Source organism: Mirounga angustirostris, unplaced genomic scaffold (genome assembly GCF_029215605.1).
Source record: "Mirounga angustirostris isolate CCGP_5_RB_7025 unplaced genomic scaffold, mMirAng1.0.hap1 SCAF_10, whole genome shotgun sequence".
Taxonomy (NCBI): Eukaryota; Metazoa; Chordata; class Mammalia; order Carnivora; family Phocidae; genus Mirounga; species Mirounga angustirostris.
In genome coordinates this window covers 71,390,826-71,415,966 of record NW_026991718.1, presented here as the reverse complement: position 1 = coordinate 71,415,966, position 25,141 = coordinate 71,390,826, and the positions used below count along the sequence as shown (strand labels likewise).

The 25,141-nt window shown below is 40.7% G+C and overlaps 1 long non-coding RNA gene across 1 annotated transcript; it reads left to right on the top strand.

Annotated features, from left to right (window-relative positions):
• Positions 1–10,874: 10,874 nt before the first annotated feature.
• Positions 10,875–23,742, top strand: LOC123851331 (uncharacterized). Its single transcript, XR_010405703.1, has 6 exons — positions 10,875–11,187; positions 12,671–12,739; positions 13,262–13,393; positions 14,658–14,702; positions 19,129–19,256; positions 22,472–23,742. It is a non-coding gene; the product is annotated as an uncharacterized LOC123851331 (long non-coding RNA).
• The last annotated feature ends 1,399 nt before the right edge of the window (positions 23,743–25,141 follow it).

Genomic DNA, 25,141 nt, shown 5'->3' with positions numbered 1-25,141 from the left:
AACCCCGTCGCCGCTGCTTCTGCTGCTGCTCCGTGGCAGGAGGAGCCATTGACACCGCCGGAGCCTCCACTCGCCCAGTGGGTCCCTCCCCGCCGCGGGGCTGGCCAGGGGCGCGGGGGAAGGCCGCGGGGCGGCGGGGGGAGGGGTGAATGGGCGGGGAAGCAGGTGGGCGGGGATTCCAGCCAAGCAGCCAATGGGGAGCTCCCATACAACCTTCAGGCCAATGGGGCCTCCGCTCTTATGGCGGAGTCCCTTCCTTCAACGCCCTGTTTCCTCTCTCGGGTTTCCTCCCTCCCTCGCAGAGGAGGGGGAAGGAGGGATGGGGGAGTGTGGTGGGGCGGGTGATAATGGGGAGGTATCAGGGCATATAATAGAGCGGGGGGTGGGCGAAGAGAGCGCTAGTGCGTAGCGACGATTCTAGGAGAGGAGGTGCTCGGAGGGAAGGGCGGGGGCTGCTGATGTAATGGGGAGAAGTGATTAATCCTTTGGTTCGCCTTTTCAGTCCTTCCCTCCCCCCCTCCCCCCCCCCCCCACCACCTTCACCCGATTTTTTAAGCAGGAAAAAAAGTGGAGCCAGGGAGCCGATCCTTGGTAACTCGCGTTTTCTGTGGTAGGTAGGTTCAAAGTGTGAGCTGTAGGGAGCGCTAGAGATTCTGTGCCCTTTAGCCCAGCTGAGGGTATTTGCAAACCTTGGAGATCCAATTCACTGAGCTTTCAGCTTGTAACCGAAGTTTGGAGTACTTTCCTAATCGTAGCCTAAGAGGAGTCACCTAAGTCTTGAAAAAGGTTTTGGTAAATAGGCAATAGACCTTTGGTCAATTTCTTTTTTGGAAACGTGGTCTATATTAATGTTCAGGAAAATACTATGTGAGAAAAGGAGGGAAGTAAATGTGCTGAGGTTATGATTGTTTATGTGATTTAAGAAAAAAATTTTTCTTAGATCCCACAAACTCAAAGGAAAAGGAAAAACCCCAGGAGGAATTATCTTTTGTATCTGTATCTGGTCCCCTCAGCATAATCTGTCCCCAAGGAAAACGCGTTTTTATTCCCTAGCTTTTGTTGTGAAGACGGAAAAAGTACCCTTTCTCAATTCGCTTCGTTCTCCCTTTTGTTTATCATTTTATGGATGTGGTAAAACTCGCAGTTTACCTGATTCTCTGGTTTTCAGACCTTTGGGTGATTTCTCTCTTATTTGAGTTTGATCAATTGCTGCTAGGTTTGAGATAGATAATTAAGCGGTTTACAAAGTATGATAAAGGCTGAGAGGCAGAAAAGTGTGTACTTGGGGAAAGGGGAGTGAAGGGCAAGGACAGATGAATCGTTATTGTGCAGGGTGTTTGAATCCCTGATTTGATTATGTGACTCTAGGCAAATTACCTTTCTAGATAATGAGGGTTCCTCACCTTTTAATAAGAATTTATTTTGGATGACATAATCCTCTTTTCAATTTTTAAAAATTCTGTAGTTCTGAGATGATCTCTTTGGTCCTGAAAATGTTGAAACTTAGATCTAAGTTTCCGTCTCCAAAAAATATTTGAGGAAGGGGTTTGTTAGAAAACAACTGAAGAACTCCAGATTTTTATGGTTGTTAGCTAGGTGCCAATGGGTAAAATTTTAGATTTGGTTCAGATAAATATAAGGGGAGGGGGAGGAAAATTACTTGCTATTATACATATAGGTGGATCCATAATTCTGATTTTTCTGAAAATTTACTTTTTTATTCAACAAGCACTTACTGGTTCCTTCTGTTCCATCTGCATTACTATGTAAGGTGCTATGGGAAATACCAAATAAAAGGCAAAAACCTTGGGCATAAAGCTTTTGTAATTTGGCATGGCAGAGGTGAAGATTTACTTATATTAATTCAGATGTACAAAAAATATATAGCTTGTTTATTTTCTGTAATGTTTAACCTTCTCGAGTCTGTACATTCTCTCTCTCTCTTTTTTAACATAGAGGTTGAATCTTTGAGATTTACCCACCTCCCTCTCGTTCCAAGATATGTATGGGGGTTGAGGGTTGCCGTATAAGGTGAATAGGTTTCATATCTTTGGTATCCTAGATTTTATTATGACAGTTGTCTGGCATGTGGCAGTAAGATGCCTTGTTCTAACAAAACCAGTATATTATGATCATGAATTTCTGATAGGTGGAAGTAAAGTGTCTCGAGAAAGGAAGTGTCTTTTACTAATTTACACAGTGACTGGTGGGTTGGTAGCAGCCCTGAGGGCTGGGTAGACTTACATGGCATCAGCAAAGCCCCACTTGCCACCTCTTGTGTTATCCACACGAGGTATGGAGTGGCTGCTACGGTCTGAAAGCAGGATTGATAGCCCCAGAGGCAAAACTGGTCATTTCTGTTTCTTTGAGATATCATGCCGGTTCCCTTCCTGAAGTACATACATGAGCCATTTGCTGTATCTACTGCAGCCTTAGTACTGACTGACCCCTGATCTCTGCAGGTCCATTGATTCTCACAGTGCCATTCTCTCTCCTCATGGAGACATACGGGAACTTCCTGATTCCCCGAACACCACGTGTAGGCCTTGATGAGCCAGGAGCCTTGCTTTGGGCTTATCTATTGAGCCATCTCCCTCCACCAATGTTGCATTATTCTCCCTACGTCATATTGAACATGCCATTAAGCTGAAAGCTGAGTTTCTAGAGGACTCAGCCTCCCACAGGCAGGCTCAGGGAAGCGAACCACTATCCCCTGTTTCCTTGGATTTCCCCAGATCTATGTGAACTGTAGACCTCCAATTGTAGTTTCCGCCCTAAGAAGGGGTGGAAGGTAAGCACGCTGGGTCTGATTACCTCTTCCTTGTATCCCTTTTTTCTTTCCATCATCCCTCAGGGCTATAGGAGATGAATTTTTCTCCTTCTTGTATGTCAGGAGCTTTCCTTATGCACCATATCCTGTTCATTCTTGTGATGGCGTCTGCTCTGCTCCCTTTCTTGGAGCCATGATGGCTGATGGAGTGCAAGAGAGAAACTAGTTTAACAAGAATGGAACACCTATTGGGAGGTAACAGAAAGTATTATCCTGTCCCCATATCTGTCGTTCCTACATATTTTTAGTCTACCTCATGGGATTAAATGTTCGAATCACCTTTGTGCAGAAGTGTTCAAAGCCATCTTAAAATTGTGGAACTTGGGAGTTGTTAGAATGGGCCTTGGAGATCATTTAATTTTTATTCCTGTATTTGACAGGCTGGGAAACTAAAGTTCCAAGAGGTAAGGTGACAAAACCAAATCCCATTACTGCAAAGTTACTGTCTGTCAGTACAGTGCCCATTCCATTCACAGGTATTTATAGGCTCGATTCTTCCATAAAAACCCCAAGTATTCCAGATAGTGTTATCCATTGCCAGGTCCACCTGTGTTAGTAAATAATCCCATCAATTAGCTATTATAGAAATTATGTGGGACAGAAAACAGGAGAAAAATGTAAAGGGGGTTTTTATTTGGGATGGGAGTCTCCCAGAATGAGTGCAGTAGACACTTAGCATAATTTCAGAGGACTAAATTCCCTCCAGGTTTGCTCTCTCTTCAAGAACATTTGTGTTTGTTTTTCTCAACTAATTACTGGTGCTTAACAGGTTAGTGTACTTAAAATTATTTCTTTATCAAACCTATCACAATAGCAGTAAGAAAAAAAATAAGCCCTTGAATCATTTTAATACCTGGCAGGTGATATTTACTGTGATTTTTATTTTTTTATTTTTATTTATTTGTGTATGTATTTATTTTTTTATTTTATTAACATATAATGTATTATTTGTTTTAGGGGTATAGGTCTGTGATTCATCAGTCTTACACAATTCACAGCGCTCACCATAGCACATACCCTCCCCTACTGTGATTTTTAAATGGCAATTTTTACCATGTCAGAGATTCAGCCTCCTTTTCCTCTGTCATGCCATCATCTAGTCCCAAGCCATCAGTACTCAGTCAGTTACATAAGACACCTCAGAGCTGCTCACTCCTTTTATGTCATTTAGGAAATTAGTTTGATCTGAATATGGTTTTCCTGAAGGAATAACCAGCTGTTTAAAATATCCTTGTTAGAGTATGAATGACTTATCTCACTAAGCTGCAGAAATTCATTCTTTAGTACATGCTCAGATAATATTTTATCAGTTAGGCAGTGAAAATTAACTTGGAGCTAAGGATTTAAACTTAATGTATATGGGGGGAAACCTGGTAAGCACGCAGTCCAATGATACTTGTAATAGAGGTTATCTTTAAAGAGTTATAGATTTGAACTTTAATACCCTTCCCTGTGGAATATAATAGAAACATAGCTCTCTTAAAAAATTAATTATGTGCAAGATTTAGGATGGGCTGTGATAGGCAGTTGTAAATCTTTATTTTTGCTTTTTAAAAGCAGAATCCAATTTCCAAGCATTGAGAGAAGATGAGGCCAAATGATGGAAGTGTGTTATATTATGGAAGAACTGGTAGGTGACCTCCATGTGGGCAGATGTCAGAGCAGAAGACCAACCGGGAGCTCTGCCACTTACTAGCTGTCTAGCTTTGGGCAAATTACTTAGCCTCCTGTGCTTTAGTTCCTGCATCTGTAAAATGAGGGTGATAATAGTCCTTCCTTCACTTGATTGTTGTGAGGACTGAGTAAATCAATACCTATAGTACGCTTGGTGCGTAGTGGGGGCTCAGTAAACTGTCAGCCGCTGTGGCTGTTGACATTGGTGCTGGTGTTATTTCAGGCCTTACTCGATGACTTTCAAAACTACACAGACACGGGATGCCTGGGTGGCACAGTCGGTTAAGCGTCTGACTCTTAGTTTCCACTCAGGTCATGATCTTGCGGTCGTGAGATGGAGCCTCTCTTCGGGCTCTGTGCTTAGCAAGGAGTCTGCTTGAGATTCTTCCTCTCCATCTGCCCCTCCACCTCTCCACCCTCTCGAAAATAAACAAATAAATAAAATCTTAAACAAAAAAAACTACACAGACATTATATGTAGGGAAGCAGGTAAGGCTCTTGTTATAAGGAAATGTGCCTAAAAAATGAATACTACTAGATATTTTTTTTACAAGGTACATTGGAGACAACACCAAAGGGAAGAGTCAGTGAAGATCAGGCATGGGTTGGTGGGAGACCTCCCTGCAGGATTTCTCCACTCAGGCAGTATTTGAACTGAGCATCTTATGGCAGATGCAGAATGCTCTGGCATTTTTTCACTATGGGAGCCTCTCAAGTGAAAGTCTAAGGATTAGTCAGGAAACAAATGCATAGGCCTAGCAAGAAAAAAAAAAGGAGACAGCAGTTGGAGGTTTACCTGTGTCAGTGGAAGGGTTGGCTGTGTTTCAGTAACAGGTTAAAATTTAAAAACTTGCTTGGGCCTCCTTGGAAGGAATTGGAATGATAGAAAGACATGGAACAGGAGCAGAGAAAGAAGTGGCAGAAATTAATACACGAAGTAGCCTAAGTTACTCAAAGACTGGAGAATCTGAAAGCTGGAGGAAGTGGGGTTTAGGGGAGGAGCATAGGTCAGAGGACATATTAGACCCCTCTGTGATCCTGAGATGATCACTTTGGGAAGCATCAGTAGAAACTTCAGATTCAGGAATCTGTGGAGAGTGATAAGCCAGCTAAGATACGTTTCAGGAAAGCGGATCTTGCTAGCAAAGTTAATAGACCTAAAGAGTTCTAGAGCAGGAAACAGTGGGTCATAGAGCAACTGGGTCATAAAGTTTAAAGAGTCTTGGGCCTGGAGTGGACAAATGCAAAGAAGACCAGCTGCAAGCCTATAAGCATGGACTACAAGGTCACCTATTATGAATGTGGGGTGCTGTGTTCACACATGGGGAAGGAAGCTATGTCACTTGATAGAGACCAGTCTCCTCCGTTTGACATGTCTTTCAGGCTAGGAACACCAGACTCAAAAAGGAAATGGAAATAGAAGTGTTCAAAACATTAGAAGAGAAAGAGGAAGATTTGGGTGTGATCCAGACATTAGAGATGCTGCCACTGAAAACCTCCTCATGTCTCTTGGCACCTAATTGGACTCTATGTCTCTTCTTGAAAGAATCTCTGGCAAGGATGAAGATTAGTCTTAGACCAATCAAACTTGCCCCGATAGCTTCACATGTGCTCAGTTGGATGGAGGGTCCGTAGGAAAAAAAGGAGGTTTTTTTGAGGAAAAGGAGGAAGGTGTTGTATAGGAAGTCAACTATGTCATTAAAAGCAACTACGTTCTATGTCAGAATTAACCTCTTGTTTGGAAGTTTATCGCAACTGAATTTAAATTCACATGTAGCAGTTGGAAAACTGAGATGTTCTAACAGGCATCCCTGCAAGGTGGAAACCAAAAAGCTGTTCTCTCTTCAGCCTTTGTTTCCCCTGCATTATTCCCCTTCCCCCAGGTAACAGTCTGCTGCAGTCTCTGATGGGCAACAGCAACGAGGGGCTGTCTGTTCACGGGGTCCTAGGAACATCATCTTCTTTGCAAACTGCTCTCACTGCAAAAGTCACATTTGCTTCTACATTTGTAGGACTCGAGAGATTTGGGTGGGTTACTGCCTTCTGAAGGTGCTACCCCTTCAGGAAGAAGGCTCAGGGTACAGTGGCTGCGGAAGGAACCCAAGCCCCAAGGCACTTGAAGGAGAATCTTCTGACAGGGACTGAGAGGCTCAGAAAACCAGGGAGAAGAGTAACTGGACTTTTTAAAGTCTTTGGAGTTCAATTTACGGTAGAAAGAGGAATTCATTTTGGACTTGAATTTCTCTCTTCCTGTTGTTGTCATCACTCCATTTTTAATCATTCTGTGTTGTTTTATTTGGACTTTTGAAAGTAATCTTCTCTGTTGACCAGTTTCGGACAGTGTGACTATGTATGACTTCAAATGGGAAATGCAGTAGGGAGTGAATATTTGGCCGAGTGTGCCGAGGGTGCAGTGTGGCCTTGAAGTTAAATTGATTAATGATCTGTTATGACCCATTACAGAAACTCTTAGGGGGACCAGTTTACCTGTGCATCTCAGTCCCAGGAAGTTATAGCGAGGAGCAGTGGTAATGACCAAGGAAGCTGCTGATCTCTCTTAGTTGGACAACCTTGGCTGAACAAACATTTGCTTATTAAGCCCAGTTGTTAAAGAGAAAATAAACAATGAGGTGGTGTTGGGGGGGCGGGGGTTGTTCAGCTTTTCTGCCAGAGCTCTCAAAGGAGGAAACTTCCACTCCAACCTTTGCCTCTATTTACCCTCTTGTTAGAGCCTCCCCACATGGAAGAAGTGATTTGTCTGGTCAGAGACTCTGGGGACACTAGAGGGAAGGATCATGACATTGAAAGACACTTTCCGGGCGCCTGAGTGGCTCATTTGGTTAAGCGACTGCCTTCGGCTCGGGTCGTGATCCTGGAGTCCCTGGATCGAGTCCCGCATCGGGCTCCCTGCTCGGCAGGGAGTCTGCTTCTCCCTCTGACCCTCCCCCCTCTCATGCTCTCTCTCTGTCTCTCTCTCTCAAATAAATAAATAAAATCTTAAAAAAAAAAAAAAGACACTTTCCTTTCTTATGAGCCCTAGTGCTGCTTTTTTATTTCCTACCCGGAGGAGGAGTAGGCTGCTTTGCACCTATTGTCTCCAGGGGAGTGAGGGTGGGGAGGTAGGGATGGGCTATCTCTGGTAAGGAGGCCTCATTGTCCCCCTCTCCCCTTCCTGTTCTCAACTCCATGGGTCTGGCAGGCCAACGTCATCCTGGCACCTGGTCAGGTAGGTGGACTTGTGCTCAGCTATTCACACCTCTCTCTCAAAGTCTTGTTCTTATCCTCACTCCCACTCTTCTTTCTTCTGGCATACTTGAGGGGGTCACAGGATTTAGATTTGGGGTTGGAAAAGCAAGAGGCCTCACTTAGACCTCCTGGCCTATGCCAGCCTTGATCCAAGCTTTAAGTTTGGGCATTTGCCTGCTGACCCAGAAAATGACCCTGGGGTTCTTACTGGGGCATGGACACAGGTGTGCATGTTCCCTCGAGTAGGTTGATCAGTAGAAGAGGTGGGGCTGCTAGCATTTGAATTTGGAATTCTACCCCCAATTTTTAACACTGTTTTGGGGGACAGATGGTTATTTTCTACATCTTAAAGCCATGAAATGTATCTTGCAAGATGTTGCCTAGTTCAGAAATTCCCAAAAGAAAAATGAAAAGAACAAGAACTTCAGAAAAGTTAGAACTGTTTTTGTGACACAGAAACTGGAAAAAAACACAAGACCGTGTAAATATATTTTGAGCAAGATTTTGTAGTTATAATTTACCTCTATGCTTGGTGAGTAACTATTGCTGTTCAAGTTATAAATGAAAAATGTGAAATGAAAGACAATTCCGAATAAGTGGAAATATTGTTATATTCAATGCATGTAATAAATTCTTTACTTTAACCATAAAGAGCTATACATTTTATATTAATAGAAAATGAATTTCTCTCTGCCCTCAGCTATTTAAACAATATTGGTTTGAAAGGGTGCCAGATGACTCCTTTCCCCAGGGCCCCCGTATGACTCTCTGAGCCTTTCGGATCTAAGCCTTTCACTCTATCATTTATCTAATGTTGCTTTGTTTGTGCCACCTACTACACAGCCCTCAGATTCCATGGGTCCTTTAGAAAAGACGTGCTACTGCAAGGAGTGATGGGTAAAAATTGAAAAGATAAGGAGACTCACTCCACACCTATTAGAACAGCCCAAATCCTGGAAGCTGACCACACCAAATGCTGGTGAGGTGAGGAACAACAGGAACTCTTATGCTGGTGGGAGGGCAAAATGGTGCAGTGACTTCAGAAAACAGTTTGGTGGTTTCTTTTCTTTTCTTTTCTTTTTTTTTTTTAAGATTTTATTTATTTATTTGAGAGAAGGAGAGAGAGAGAGCATGAGAGGGGGGAGGGTCGGAGGGAGAAGCAGGCCCCCCACAGTTTGGTGGTTTTTTTACAAAATGAAACATACTCTTGGGACCCCTGGGTGGCTCAGTTGGTTAAGCGTCTGCCTTTGGCTCAGGTCATGATCCCAGGGTTCTGGGATCTAGTCCTGTGTCGGGCTCCTTGCTCGGCAAGGAGCCTGCTTCTCCCTCTGCCTGCCCCTCCCCCTGCTTGTGCTCTCTCTTTCTGACAAATAAATAAATAAAATCTTTAAAAAACAAACGAACAAACAAAACGTACTCTTACCATAAGATGCAGTAATCACACTTGTTGATATTTACCCAAAGGAGTTGAAAACTTATGTCTACAGAAAAACCTGCACACAGATGTTTATAATAGCTTCATTCATAATGGCCAAAACTTGGAAGCAACCAAATGTCTTTCAGTAGGTGAATGGATAAATGAACTGTGGTACATCAAGACAATGGAATATTATTCAGCACTAAAGAGAAATGAGCTATCAAGCCATGAAAAGACATAAAGGAACCAGAAATGCATATTACTAAGTGAAAGAAGCCAATCTGGAAAGGCTACATATTATATGAGTCCAACTATATGGCATTCAGGAAATGGCAAAACTACGGAGACCGTGCTGATCAATGGTTGCCAGGGGTTAGGGAGGAGGTCGGGTGTGACAGGCAGAGCACAGAGGGTTTTTTGGACAATAAAACTCTGGGTGATACTATAATGGTGGATTCATGTCATTATCAATTTGTCTAAACCTGTAGAATGTACACCAAGAGTGAACCCTAATGTAAACTGTGGACTTTGGGTGATTATAACATGTCATTCATTATAGGTTCATCAATTTTAACAAATGTACCACCACGCTGGGGGTGGTACACTTCAGGTCAAAAACCTGGGGGAGGTTATGCATGTGTATGGCAGGGGGTATATGGGAATTACCCTACTTTCTGCTCAATTTTCCTGTGAACCTAAAACTGCTCTAAAGAAATAAAGTCTATTAAAATCACACACAAACTTTTTTTTTTTAAATCAGTTTTCTGTTTTACTTTCCAAAACACTGTATTGCCAAACAGACTGCCCACACATATGATGGAGGTTCACTCCCTAAACGCTGCTTTAGAGGGAGAAAGGTAATAAGCCTCAGTCACGAGTCAACCATGTAAAATGACCTTGGCTTTATGAAGCTCCTGCCCCTGTCATATTTCTGTTCAGTATGCAGTGAATCATTAAGGTCGGCACTTAAATTTATATATAAAATAATTGTTGAGAAAATGTTAGTATTTTTGTTCACTACGCAACTGGAGAAGGGGCCTTGGTGTGGAGGTCCAGGTTTTGGGGCATGAAACAGTGGGGAGTCTTACCCAATCCATTCTCATAACTTCCCCTCCCCCACTTCAAGAGAACCTCTGACACTGCAAAAATTTACACTTACGGAAATTGAAAATTAAGGAACTGATCTTTTTGTATAAGTAAAACCCTCCAAGCTACTACTTACCTAAGATCACAAATGAAAGGAGTCAGACTTTTGAAAACAAACAGATCAACAGATTAAACACCCTTGAGTTCTAATGACCCTAGTTAAAAACCCTTAGTTAAAAAGTAAACAATTAAGAGATACTCATCAAAGGTGGATAGCTTTTAGCATATAAGCTTGTAATTTTTTTTTTTTTTTAAGGAAACACTACTTGGAATCCATCTTATCCTAACAAGAAGGTAATAGAGCTCTCCAGTCATTATAGACCTCATTTAAAGGACCAGGCCCCACGACAGGATGTGTCTCCCTTTTGATATAGATCAACTTTATTATGTGACTTAGTTTAATGAATGCTTAACATAGAATTGAGGGTATTTTTTGTTTTAGAATATAGTTTGTTATTAGTCTTCAGGTCAAAATCCTTTGGGAAATAAGTGGGCAGGGCAAGATTTTTTCACCTACAAACTAGGGTTGGGTGAGCAAATACAATCAGATATTCTTAAACTGTCCACTGATGAGACCCCTTTCAACCTTACTTCTTGAACCTAAACACTTTTCTCTGTTCCCTTGATTTCCACCTCTAGTGTCCAGCCTTTGATGATTTGGATTCTGATCACCTCACTGTGTATCCTGTTTGTTGGATCTGCACCTCCCAAGATCCTAATCTGGACCCCGGGCTGATAATTTGACCAAGACTTCCTGTTTCCTTGCTTGATAATTTAATCTGGCGCTATAATGAAGTAGAAAAAACCTAGGCTTTGCAGTCACACAGCCTTGGGTTTCCATCCTGACTGTACCACTAACTGTGGTCGGATTTGGGTAATGCACCTCTCTGAGGATCAATTTCCTTTTTGGTATAATGAGGATATTAATACCCACCTCAAAATATTATTATGATTGAAAGTAGAGAGAGGTAATGGTTACACATTGTGTCACTGAATTCTACACTTAAAAAAGTTTAAAATGGGAAATTTTATGTTATGTGTACTTTACCACAATTGTTAAAAAAAAAAGAAGAAGAAATATGGTTGTAAAAATTAGCCCATAGCACACACAGTGCAATGCCCGGCACATAGTAGGCTCTCAACATATAGTAACTGTATGGCATAGAATATTTTATGTTGCAAGTACCAAAAAAGCACACCTCAAACTGGTTTAAACACGGGAATGTTCGTGAAACCGAAAAGTCCAGAGGTAGGGTAGGCTTTTGCCGATTAGTTTATTTCACTAAGGATTGTTTACGTCTTTAGTCACTAAGAGTTCAGTTTCTTTCCATCTTTCCACTCTGCCTCTTGCATTGCCAACTTTATCCTGAAACCAGCAACTCGTGATCACAAGGTGGCCCACCAATAGCTCCAAAAAAATACAGGTTCCCTCATCCACATCTAGGGAGAATGACTTGGTCCCAGCAGCCTAGCAAGTATCCTGATACTCTCTTACTTAAATCACATGCCTGCCCTGGGAACCAAAAGTTGTGCATGGGATGATGGAATGTGATGGTTGGTTTAAACCAACCAGGCAGCAGGTCAGCTTCCCCGAAAGCACAGGGGCTGCATAGGGAGAGGTGGATTCCTCAAATGACAATCAAGAGACTGTGGGGGAGAGAAGGCAGAGCTGAGACACTAAGGAGACAACCAACAAAAGCCCATTTTTGTAGCTATTATCATTATTATTGGCTTTCTTGGCCCTTAGCCCTTGGCTCTTGGCTATTTCTTTGAAAATCATTAAAAAAAAAAACCAAAAAAACCTAAGATCTTATTTGAGTAAGTGTATTCTTTCTAGCGAAGAAAGATCAATAAGTATAAAGGTAAGTTTAATGTAACTGGCTATTAGGCATCTGGAACACCAGCCAAACAAGCAGCAAAATGCATTGAATAAAGAGGTTTATCGGGAATGAATGTCAGAGATGGAGAGCAAGGAGGAAGCTAGAGAGATGGTAACTTGCCGAAGTGCCAACCCCAAAGGGTGAGATTAGTTACTGGCCTATTCTTCACTGGTGCCAGGTTAGAAGCCATGACCTGGGTCAGGACAAAAGGGGTGTTCCCCAAAGCAGAGTTGACAGAAGAAAAATCTAATTAAAACCCCATTTTTACCGTGCTGCGTGTGCTTTAGCAGCCACCACCTGCCCGTCTCTGAGATTCCTCTCTTTTTGAACCAGCCCCCATCTAATGACCCACTGATCTCCGCCAATTTTATTTCTGTCCCTTCTGCCAAGAAGGCTCTTCAGCATCCTTTTGCTGCATTTCATCTGGCTAATTTCTACTCATTGGTTAAGACTTTACACTGTGTCTTTTCTTCCCAGTCAGGTCTTCCAGTGCACCACCGCTGCCCCACCTCCCGCCCCCAAGACACACTCCACAGGCTGATGCAGGTAATCCTGTTTGGTACTCCCTCCCTGTAATCAATAGCCAGTGGCTTAATGATTTGTTTTCTTGTCTGGTCCCAACCCCTGACGACTCTCCCCACCCCACGTTAAGGCTTCTGAAGAGTAGGGACTTTATCTTAGTCATCTTGGGTTCCATGATGTCCCGCACAATGGCTGGCACATAGTAGGAGTTTAATGAATGAAAGAGGCAATACCTTCAGTTGCCATCTGATAGCTTCTTACCCAGGACTTAAAAAATAGGACGCATAAAAACCAAAGTGTTCTCTCTACCTAGATAGAAGTTGGGAATGAGGAATATGGAGCCACAGAGATTTTTCGCAGGAGTTTGAAAGTGGTGAAGGCAGAATCAAAATTTTCAAGAAAATCCAGAATATCTCTTTTCCTTTTCTGTTTTCTATCTTCAAACACTGTTCCCACTCCCAAACTGTTAAAAGGTATTTATTTTTCCTGTTTAGTCACATAGTGTTCACAATTATTTTTTAAAGATTTTATTTATTTATTCATAAGAGACACAGAGAGAGAGGCAGAGGGAGAAGCAGGCTCCCCGCTGAGCAGGAAGCCCGATGCGGGACTCGATCCCAGGACCCTGGGATCATGACCTGAGCCGAAGGCAGACGCTTAACCATCTGAGCCACCCAGGTACCCAGTGTTCACAATTTTTATGTTGTTTTTTTTTTCCCCCAGAGAATAAGGATGTGATTATTACATGAAAGTGACCATTATAATAGTTCAGACTTCTAAACACTGGTTATTGGCATTTACAGAGTGAAGCAAGCCACCTGAACAAAATACCAGGTACTCAGTAAACTTACTGAAATACCTCATTCTGGTTACAGAGAGCTCATATGACCTTTATGTAAGGAATTTGTTGACTGTTTAATTTATTTTTCCATTTTGAAACAGAGATTCATCCATTATAGGAAAGGAGCCAATTATTGGGTAAACGCAGTAACACCTAATGACTATACCCTCTGGTATTTAGTCTCAAAACATTTTGCATTTCTTAGCATACAGAATTAAAAGTATTTTAGCATTACACTAAAATGAGATTAAATATAATTTTTAATGTTCCGGGAGGTAGACCACTCAGCCCTGTTTCTCAAGCAGGCTAGCCGGTAGGTCTCGTGCTTTGCCTGGTGGTTAGGTTTTGACAAGAACCTGAGGGAAGAAGTTATAGAACTGAGGGCTCACCTTGACAACTTCTTGTTGGTTTCTGGTTGTTTAGGATTATTTGGAGGCACAGCCAGCCACAGGCAAGTTTCCTAATGTAATGTAATGTGCCTTAGGCAGCATTCCTGCATGACCCATGACTGCTTTCAAGCCCCCTTCTCCCTACTCTTGGTGTTCTTCCTGCCAGGTCCTCATGCTCTCATGCCTTTCTGACCAGAGCAGAGGTCCAGACCATGCTGTTCCTACATAATGACCCACATGTATTTTTTATTTTTTTAATTATTTTTTTTAAGATTTTTATTTATTTATTTGACAGAGAGAGACACAGCGAGAGAGGGAACACAAGCAGGGGGAGTGGGAGAGGGAGAAGCAGGCTTCCCGCCGAGCAGGGAGCCCGATGCGGGGCTCGATCCCAGGACCCTGAGATCATGACCTGAGCCGAAGGCAGACGCTCAACGACGGAGCCACCCAGGCACCCCAGTGACCCACATGTATACCTTTCTCTGACTCCCATCACTCTCCAAGGCGTCCCATTAGAGTTATAATAACTTTCTTATTTTAAAGTACACTTCAAAAAATCACATTTTAGTGTTTTCTCAATTCTAAGACATACTCCCCCCTGCCCAACACACACATTTTGGTGTTTATAAGATTAGAATTAATTTCACATTCTTTTTCTTTTATCTCCTAAAAAACTGGTTACTACATTTTTGGTCACTTCTACAATCAAAAGTGTCTTCGAATTGGAGAGCTGTAGTATGAACATACTTCACAGGAGGTAAGTTTTTTTTGAGCCCGGTATTGTGGTATGTGGAGGCTGGTACTATCACCCATCTAATTCAAGCAGGAAAAGGACTTTAGAGCAGGAATATATGAATAGTTTAGACAAAACAAACTAGTTAGTTGGTCGCCTGGACTAATTGTTGTCCAGATAATTATCTTAACCCTCCTCACCCCTTTACATTGCCTCATTTGGGAATTGGAAGCTAAGAAAACGTGAAGCTAAATGTCTGTATCATATAAAAGATAGGGATCATAAACTTTCCTTCTGTACAAATCATCCTAAAGCCATTAGTATCGAATAAGAGGCTAGGGTTATGAACAGAACTCTCCAGAACTTTTCCATATGGATGACCAGTTATCTCAAACTACCCCTAAGGTCTTCCCTGAAATGACTGTAACTTGATCTCATCTATCCTTGCTAAGGAGGCAATGACTATTTGGTCGCTGGTCTGTGGAGGGGGCAGACTGTCAACATAACCATGAACACACATGGCTCCTGCCTTGGGTCGAATATTCAGAGATATCTGAGCCCCATTTACGATACTGAGCAAAAATACACAATATTTTCCTAAAATATATAGAGGAAGACAATTATAAGTTAAAAAAATTTTTTTCTAGGTATTCCCTGCCAAACCATCTTAGTTGTTAAAATAAAGAATAAAATGGAAATTCTGAGAGCATGCTTGCCCCTAACATTTGCAGTACAAGAGTGCAAGGAGAGGGCTATATACGATAGGTCCAACTCATTAAGTTGTAAATTAAGGTAAAAAAACCATTAAATAAAGGTGTTCTATCCACCTTCCCTGACAAATATACCTTTATTATGACAAAAAAGTTTTAATGTATAAAGCAATGGTTTTTATGACTGAAAGTCAGTTAAACAGCAAAAAAGACTGGACTTAATTATTATTATACATTTGGGTGTTGATGGGCTTGTGATGTTTGGATGAGTAATGAGATAAAGATGTACATAAGTCATAAATTACCACATATTTATTTTGTTTTTTTCCAGGAAAACCCTAATTATAATGTTATAATCCACATAGTTTGAGTTCTGTTGACACCAATAACAAAACTTTTCCTAAATCAATGTACTTTTTAGCTTTTTGTTTAACTTTTTATTATGGAAATTTAAAAACATTTACAAATAAACATTTACAAATGTAGATACAGAGTATAAAGAACTCCACTGTACCTGTCATCCAGCCTCAATAATTATTCACTCTTAGTCAGTCTTGCCTCATCCATACTCCCCAACTCTCTATATCCAATTATTTTGAAGCAAATCCTAGATATCCTGTCATTTTATACATAATATATCAATATGCATCTCTAGAAGAAAGGACCTCTTAAAAAATTAACCTTAATACTATTTTCATATGAAGAAAGTAATTCCTTAATATTAGATGTTTTAAAAATTTGTTTTGAGGGGCGCCTCGGTGGCTCAGTCAGTTAAGCATCTGCCTTCGGCTCGGGTCATGATCCCAGAGTCCTGGGATCGAGCCCCACATCGGGCTCCCTGCTCAGTGGGGAGCCTGCTTCTCCCTCTCCCTCTGTCTGCCGCTTCCCCTGCTTGTGCTCTTTCTCTCTGTCAAATAAATAAATAAAATCTTTTTAAAAATTTTGCTTTGATAGAATTGGAGAAATTTAGTTCTGCTGAGGCAGTAGCAACTAAAATTGTCAATAAAATTTCTAAATCAATACTTATATTTGGAAGTGAAACACAAATTTTACATATCATGTTCAAACATTTTAATGGGGTTGCTCTAATGACTATTATCATAGAAAACACCACAAAATTTTAATTTTATCATAAAAATTCTATCATCTATACTTTTTCCCACCAACCTATAAGCAATATCTATATCCATACAGTGTTATATCTTCTTTCAACTTTTTCCATGCTGAGATATAAAGCAAAGCAAAAAGAAAAATATGTGGTTCAATTTGTTCAAATCTCTCTTCATAGGGGGCCATACCTCTACCTATAATGGAATATACATATGACATATAAATATTACATATACCTATAATAGAAAATAGCATGTATCTCTCTAGATATAGATATATAATATATAGTTATGTAGTTGTATACAAATAATTAATAATTATTCAAACATTTTTATTTCCTCTTCCAATTTTCTGTCATTTTATTGGACTATCATTTTTGTTGTACTAGTCACATTTAGCATATTTCTATTTAGAAAAATCATTTTCTCTAAAAATTTAAAAAGTATTTTAAATTATTTAAAAAGTGAAATGGGGGGCACGTAGGTGGCTCAGTCGTTAAGCGTCTGCCTTTGGCTCAGGTCATGGTCCCAGGGTCCTTGGAATCAAGCCCCGCATCAGGCTCCCTGCTCCGCGGGAAGCCTGCTTCTCCCTCTCCCACTCCCCCTGCCTGTGTTCCCTCTCTCGCTGTGTCTCTCTCTGTCAAATAAATAAATAAAATCTTAAAAAAAAAAAAAAGTGAAATAGGGGCACCTGGGTGGCTCATTCGTTAAGCGTCTACCTTGGGCGCAGGTCATGATCCCAGGGTCCTGGGATCGAGGCCTGCATTGGGCTCCCTGCTTGGTGGGAAGCCTGCTTCTCCCTCTCCCACTCCCCCTGCTTGTGTTCCCTCTCTCACTGTCTCTCTCTCTCTGTCAAATAAATAAATAAAATCTTTAAAAAAAATAAAAAATAAAAAGTGAAATAGGCAAGCTTAGATCTATGTCTTATATAAGTTTCTACTAACATCATTACTGGCAAGCAATCGTCCATACCAAATAACTTTCATTAGCACAAAATAAAAAATATTTTCCACCATAGACCACAATTCCTTATTTATTTGAGGATCTTCTGTCGTTTTACTTAACTATCCTAGTGCAGCTCACATCTTGTCTAAATTAAATCTTACTTCTCTAAGAGCATTTAAATGGCGTCTCCATTGTTAACCAGAATGTCTGGGAGGTCAAATTTGATATGTGTTTGATCAAGATGATCCCATTTGGGTCAGATCCAGAGAGTACTGTATATAATCTTTAAATCACTCCAAAAAATATTGTTGCTATTGTCAGAGTTGAGGCCATACTAGGAACACGCTGAGAGATATTTAATAGAGTTGAATGTGTTTGTGTTTGTGAAGTACAGGGCTCAGGGCAGGGCTCCTCTTGCCTGAGTCTCAGAGTGGTATTGCAGACCAATGATAAATGTATGTATTAATGATACCTTATAATATGCATGCATTACATTATTTGAAGTGCTTCCACATTTATGATTTCTTTTGATCATCACAATAACCTATGAACTAGATAGAGTAATTAGAGATGAGAAACAGAGGTCTAGAGAGGTTAAGTGATTTATCTAAAATTACACATCTAATTAGTGGTAGAGCTAAGAGTAGAACCTAGGTCTCATACACAAGTTTTCTTCTTATGCTATGTTACATCGTGCCGTCTCCTTAATGTTTCTAAAACAAAGAGACCTGACAGTTGGACAGGTTGCATCTCTACATTTTTCATTCCCTAACACCCTTTGGATTTTAGAAAAGAAAATAAATATGGGACAAGGCATGAAAAAAAAAATCACATGCTCTTTCATATCCGTCCATGTGGGACCAATATATACTTATTGACCAATGTTTCAGAAGCTGGAGATTTATCTCCTTCCAGGCAAAAGTTCACTTGAATAATACAGAATAAATCTTCTGAACGGTGATGATCATATTCCTTAACCTATTCATAAGGTCCCAAGTACAACTCTGGAAACATAAACTTTAGCAGCATCTTCTAAGAGCCAGGGATTTGGGGAATGCAATATACATTTTTAGAGTAATATACAGCACCTGAAAGTATAAAACATTAGTATGTAAATGAATAGAATCCTCTTTTAATCATGCAAACCCCATTCCTTGCGAATTCTCCTGTACAGTTTGCTCGGGATTGCCTTGGTGCCTCTGCCTTCTGCTCATATAGACCCAAGACTTCAAGTACTTACTAAAATCCTTTTGTTCTTGCCACTTTTTAGCACTTTTGAATTTAGGATGCTATTTTAGATGAACTAGAACATAGTGAACTGCTAACGATGGTTAACTGGTGAGTTTTGTATTGCTTGCACTCTCTATAAGAAAAAGGCATTATTTTGATGAAGAAAACAAATTAAAAAAATTTTTAGACACAAAATGCTCTGTGGTTTCTACACCCTACCTATTAGTACTAAAAGAATACCAAGAATGTAATAGCAGTAATTAACATTTCATAAGGTTTTATATTCGTAATGGATTTCATAAGCCCCTATGTGTTAGCAATAGACTTGATACTCTTGAGATGTTCTGCACAGAAGTCAGCTGTGAATTATCCACAATGGAAACACTCCTCAGAGCTCTCCAGTACTTATCATATTGTATTGTAATGATCTGTTTACTTGGTCATTCCCCTCCCCAGCCCACCCCAACCCGCAGTGAGAGCTCCTTGAAGGCAGGAACTGTGTCCGTTCATTTCTGTTCTCCAGTGCCTAACACAGAGCCAAATATCAAGTTCATAAAATAAACGACTGAATGAAAGACTGGCAGGTACTCAGTATTTTTTTTTTTTTTTTGAATGTTATTTCCACCTAAGCAATTTAACAGTTTGCCTGTGAAGAGGGTGATTATTCTCTGCTAGGATATGGCTTGTTCGTTTTTCCTTTGTGAATGGTGAATGGCAAGGCACAAACAGAAAATGTTATTTTTTAAAGTGTCTCTATTTTCTCCTCTCAGGCATATATAACTTTAGCTTTTCGTTGTCAAATCTGTTAATGTACCTAATTATTGTATAAGCAGGTAAAGAAAATCACTTTCCAACTTGCTACCACATTAAATATCTTACTGAGATAGGTTGTGAGTAGGGGAAGTTTGACATCTTTTTCTTACTACTTAAATCAGAAGAGAAAACTTTGCCAATGAAAATTTCTTTCTTTCTTTTTTTTTTTTTTAAGATTTCTATTTAGTGGGTGCCTGGGTGGCTCAGTTGGTTAAGCGACTGCCTTCGGCTCAGGTCATGATCCTGGAGTCCCTGGATCGAGTCCCGCATCGGGCTCCCTGCTCAGCGGGGAGTCTGCTTCTCCCTCTGACCCTACCCCCCCTCATGTGCTCTCATTCTCTCTCTCTCAAATAAATAAATAAAAAATCTTAAAAAAAAAAGATTTCTATTTAGTTATTTGAGAGAGAAAGAGAGAGAGAGTGAGCACAGTGGGAGAAGCAGACTCCCACGGAGCAGAGAGCCTGATGCGGGACTTGATTCCTGGACCCTGAGATCATGACCTGAGCTGAAGGCAGATGCCCAACCTACTGAGCCACCCAGGTGCCCCCCAGTGAAAATTTCTCATCTGTTTTTTAAACTATGGTATCATGTCTACATCAAGAAACTCTGTTTGGGAGAGTGTTCCTAAAGTTCCATGGTGAAGGACTGAGCATGTTTTTTATAGGATCTGGTAGGTAAATGAGAGTAAAAATATTTGGCAATTCATGAAATGGGAGAAAATATTTGCAAGCCATATATCTGGCAAGGTGTTAACATCCAGAATATATAAAGAACACTTAGAACTCTACAACAACAAAACCAAACAACCCAATTAAAAAATGGGCAAAGGACTTGAATAGATTATTTCTCCAAAGAAGATTAACAAATGGCCAATAGCTCATGAAAAGATGCTCAACATCATGAATTATTAGGGAAATGGAAATCAAAACCATAGTGAGATACTACTTCATAACCATTATGATGGCATATGTATATAATATAATATATATAATATGTATAATTATATATACAACAAGTGTTGGTGAGGATGTGGGAGAAAGTGGAACCCTTGTGTACTATGGGCAGAAATGTAAAATGGTGCAGCCTTTGTAGAAAACAGTAGGGCAGTTCCTCAAAAAATTAAACAAGGAATTACCATATGATCCAGGAATTCCACTATGTGGTGTGTCACCAAAAGAATTGAAAGTGGGGACTCAAACAGATACTTGTACACTAATGTTCATAGCAGCATTATTCACAATAGCCAAAGTGGGTAAACAACCCAACTGTCCAGTAATGAACAGACAAATGAAATATAGCTTATATAGAGAACGGAATATTATTCAGTCTTAAACAGAAAGGAAATTTTGATGTATGTTACAACACGGATGAACCTTGAAAATGTTTTTTTTTTTTAAAGATTTTATTTATTTATTTGAGAGAGAGAGAATGAGAGAGAGCGAGTACATGAGAGGGGGGAGTGTCAGAGGGAGAAGCAGGCTCCTCGCCGAGCAGGGAGCCCGATGCGGGACTCGATCCAGGGACTCCAGGATCATGACCTGAGCCGAAGGCAGTTGCTCAACCAACTGAGCCACCCAGGCGCCCACCTTGAAAATGTTTTACTAAGTGAAATAAGCCAGTCACAAACAGGACAAATATTGTGTGATCCACTTACACAAGGTCCTGAGGGTAGTCAGATTCACAGAGGCAGAAGGTTAGAGTGGTGGTTGCCAAGGGCTGGGGAGAGGGAGGAATAGGGACTTCGTGTTACTGGGTAGTGTTTCAGTTGGGGAGGATGAAAAAGTTCTGGAAATGAATGGCGGTGATGACTGGACAACAATGGGAATGTACTTAAGGCCACTCAACTGGACACCTAAAATGGTTAAAATGGTAAAATTTATATGTATGTTTTACCACAATTAAAAAAAGACTTGACATTTACTTAGCACTGTTTAAAAGACTTTTACATGCCAGTATTTTATTTGTTCCTCACAACTCTGAGAGATAGGCAGGGCAGTTATTATTCTTCTCATTTTACAGACAATGAAATGAGAGCTCATTTGGTCAAGGGACACAATACTAGTAAGTGGCGGGATCGGAATTAGGACCCACAACTCTAGTCCGGTGCTCTTTCTTCTACACCAAACTGCCTTTCACAGAAGGGTTCCTGGACCCTGACAGTTGACCCTGACATTGAATTCACTGGCAAATGCCCAACTTTCACTTGGAGTGTGCACGTAAAGCCTGATTCCAAAGAACGGTCTTGAAAGAGCTTTCTGGAGAATGTGGGCAAAACAACAGGCACAGAAATCATTAACAGGCACCTTTCCCCCATCACAACAATAATACTGTGAAGAGCAAGACAGAAATATGAGAACTGAAGCCACAGCCAGGAAATGCTCCACCACCATATGTTAATTTATCATAGCTCTAGTTCCTTTCTAGACAATTTCTAAGGGACAGTCCCTTGTCAGACTGGAATTTTTATTTTGTCCAATAGTCCTGAAACTTCATTAGTAGGCCATAAGATGATCCTTGGGAATGTTTTGTGATTGTAGTTAAAGGAGCTTTATTGTTGCCATGTGATACAATTTGATCTGTATCTGATAGCCTCTTGGAGAAATAGTGATGGCTTTGTAAAATATAGAGACGTGAAGAATAACAGCACAGACTTTTCTTGTACAGTGGCATGTTTGCATTGTTAATTCGGTCCTGTAAAATCTTTCCAGTAAATTAATTACAGCTAAGAATCAGAAGGGACCATAAAGCAAAAACAGCAGAGAAGTCACAGCCCAGCTGTGCTTTAAAAATGGAACACTGATTTTTATTTTTAAGTATTCAGCAAACAGTTCCTGAAGCACATCCTCAAGAATCTCAATTGTACATTGTTGGTGGGCTGTGAAGTTTTGTTTCGTGTACCGAGGAAGAAAAATGTCTGTTCCATGATATTAATACATTTCTGTGTGTTCCGGTTATTTCTTTAAAAAGATTTATTTATTTATTTCAGGGGGAGGGGCAGAGGGCGAGGGAGAGAGGAAGCAGACCCCCTCTGGGTGCGGAGCTGGATGCAGGGCTCCATCTCCTGACCCAGACATCATGAACGGGACATCAGGACCCTGGATATCACGACCAGAGCCAAAACCAAGAGTCGGAAGCTGAACGGACTCAGCCACCCAGGCACCCCTGTTCAGGTTATTTTTATGGCAAGCTGAGAGCTGAAATTTTGTGGTGGCAAAAAGTTTGGAAGTTTAAAATATAATAATAATTCTAGAAAGACAAAAAAATGCTTCACAATTTTAATAGTGATGCAAATTAACGGGAAAAAAAAAAGGTGAAAAATTTGTTCTCCAGCTTTCAAATGAGTAAATATATTATTAGTTCCATTTTTACAGAAGAGAAAGGCGAGGCCCAATAAAGGTAAGTGTTTGGGCTAAGTTCACCCAACTAGGAAGCAGCAGAACAAGAAAACCTCTGCTTGTAGGGATGTGGTTTAGAGGGGAGGACTGGTAGTCCATTTTACTACTCAGCCTACATTCTATCTGGTGATTCTGAGCAGAATGGGAGCACTTTAAACACGAACATTGGTACACCATGTTTATCTCTGGTTTGATAAGCTTGCATATAATAAAAGAAGCTCCTCTATCACAAAAATATAGTTCATTTGCTCTGAAGCATCTTTTGTATTAACGATTTAAGATCTTAATTCATGGACTGCAAATGAATCATGCCTGCAATGACAATGTGTTTCCACATGTGTTTCGTAAAATTAAAGCATCATTACATCTTGTCATCCATGTGCGCATTTCTAGTAACGATCACCAAGAATGTCTTGCTGGTGCCTTTGGGGCCCCTCCAGTTGCCCTCAATCTTATTTCAGCGAAGGCCTCATTCATCCTCTTCCTTCTCTTGGTTTAGCTATTGCTAAATCTTGTGATTGTAGGTCTCAGTTTTGACTATGAATCTCACTTCCTTAAAGTTGCCTGCTAGTTCCCTTTCTATGACACATCAAATCAATCATGATATCTACTATTTATTGAGTGCATACCATGTACCAGTCACTTTATACCTAATATTTCTAATCCATGACGTAAACTCTGACTACTTCTGCAATTTTATTTTCCACTGCTCCCTAATTGCGCTCTATATTCTTCAAGCTCAGAAGTTGGCAAACTATAGCTTGTGGACTAAATCTGGCTTGCTGCCTGTTTTTGTATGGTTTGTGAGCTAAGGATGGTTTTTACATATTTAAGTGAGTGAAAAGAACCAAAAGATGACTAATACTTTGTGACATGTGAAAATTATGTTAAATTCAACTTCCACTGTCCATAAATAAATCTTCATTTGAACACAGCCACTCTCAATTCATTTAGGTATTGTACATGGTCGCTCTCATGCTGTGACAGCAGAGTTGTTGCTACGAGAGACAGTATGATCCACAAAGTCTAAAATATTTATCCAGCTCTTCACAGAAAATTTTGTCAACTCCTGTTCTAGCTTAACCAAACTCATTTCTTTTTTTTTTTTTTAAAGATTTTATTTATTTATTCATGAGAGACAGAGAGAGAGGCAGAGGGAGAAGCAGGCTCCCAAGGAGCAGAGAGCCTGATGCGGGACTTGATCCCAGGACCCTGGGATCATGACCTGAGCCGAAGGCAACTGCTTAACCAACTGAGCCACCCAGGCGCCTGCCAAACTCATTTCTGTCTTTACCTTCTTGTCCTCTCATGTCTTCCTCTCTGTCTGGAATGCTTTTCTTTTCTTTCTTTCTTCCTCTTTGTTCTCTTTCATATCCTCATTCTCTCAAGGTGATTTCATCCAAGCTCATGGCATTAAATTCGATCTACATGCTGGTGGTGCCCAAATTTATGTCTCCATATCCAACCTCTGCCTTGAAGTCCAGACCTAAACATACAACTGGTATTTGATATCTCTGGTTGATACCATAAACATCTCAACCTAACATGTTCAAAGTTGAATTCTAAATCTGTCCGCCTGAACCAACTCCTGTCAGTCTGCCCCGTTTCAGTTGATGGCAACTCCATGTTTGCAGTGGGTCATGCCAAAAACTTTAGTACTTTTTTGATTCCTTTGTCTGTCTCACACTTCACATTCAATCTATCAGCAAATCATGTTGGCTCTAACTTCAAAATATACCCAGAATTTGACTGTATCTCACCATTCCCATTGCCATCACCCTGGTCCAAACCAGAATCTTTCACCTGGACCACTGCAATGACCTCCCAGCTCTTCTTGCTGCTTTTGCCCCCAAGAACATTTCATGCAGTATCAGCTTCTCAGATCAGGTCACTCCTTGCTCAGATCCTTCCCATGACTTCCTGCCCAAAGTCTGCCCCTTTTCTCATCTGTTGCCTCTCAATCTCATTCCCCACTACTCTTCCCCTCACTCACTCTACCGTAAGGACACTGACCTTGCTCTTCCTCAAGTTCCTCCAGGCTCTTTTGTACTTCAGGATCTGTGTGCTTGCTGTTCCCTCCGCCATATTGTCCTGTGGCATCCCCATAGACATTAAGACTTAGATATCTCACTCTTTAGATATTAAGCATCACTTTCTCAGTGAGACCTTCTATGGCCTTCTCATCTACAATTTCAAATCTGCATTTGTGGTTTAATTTTTCCTCCTTAGCACTTTTCATTAGTTAGATAAAAACATCATGT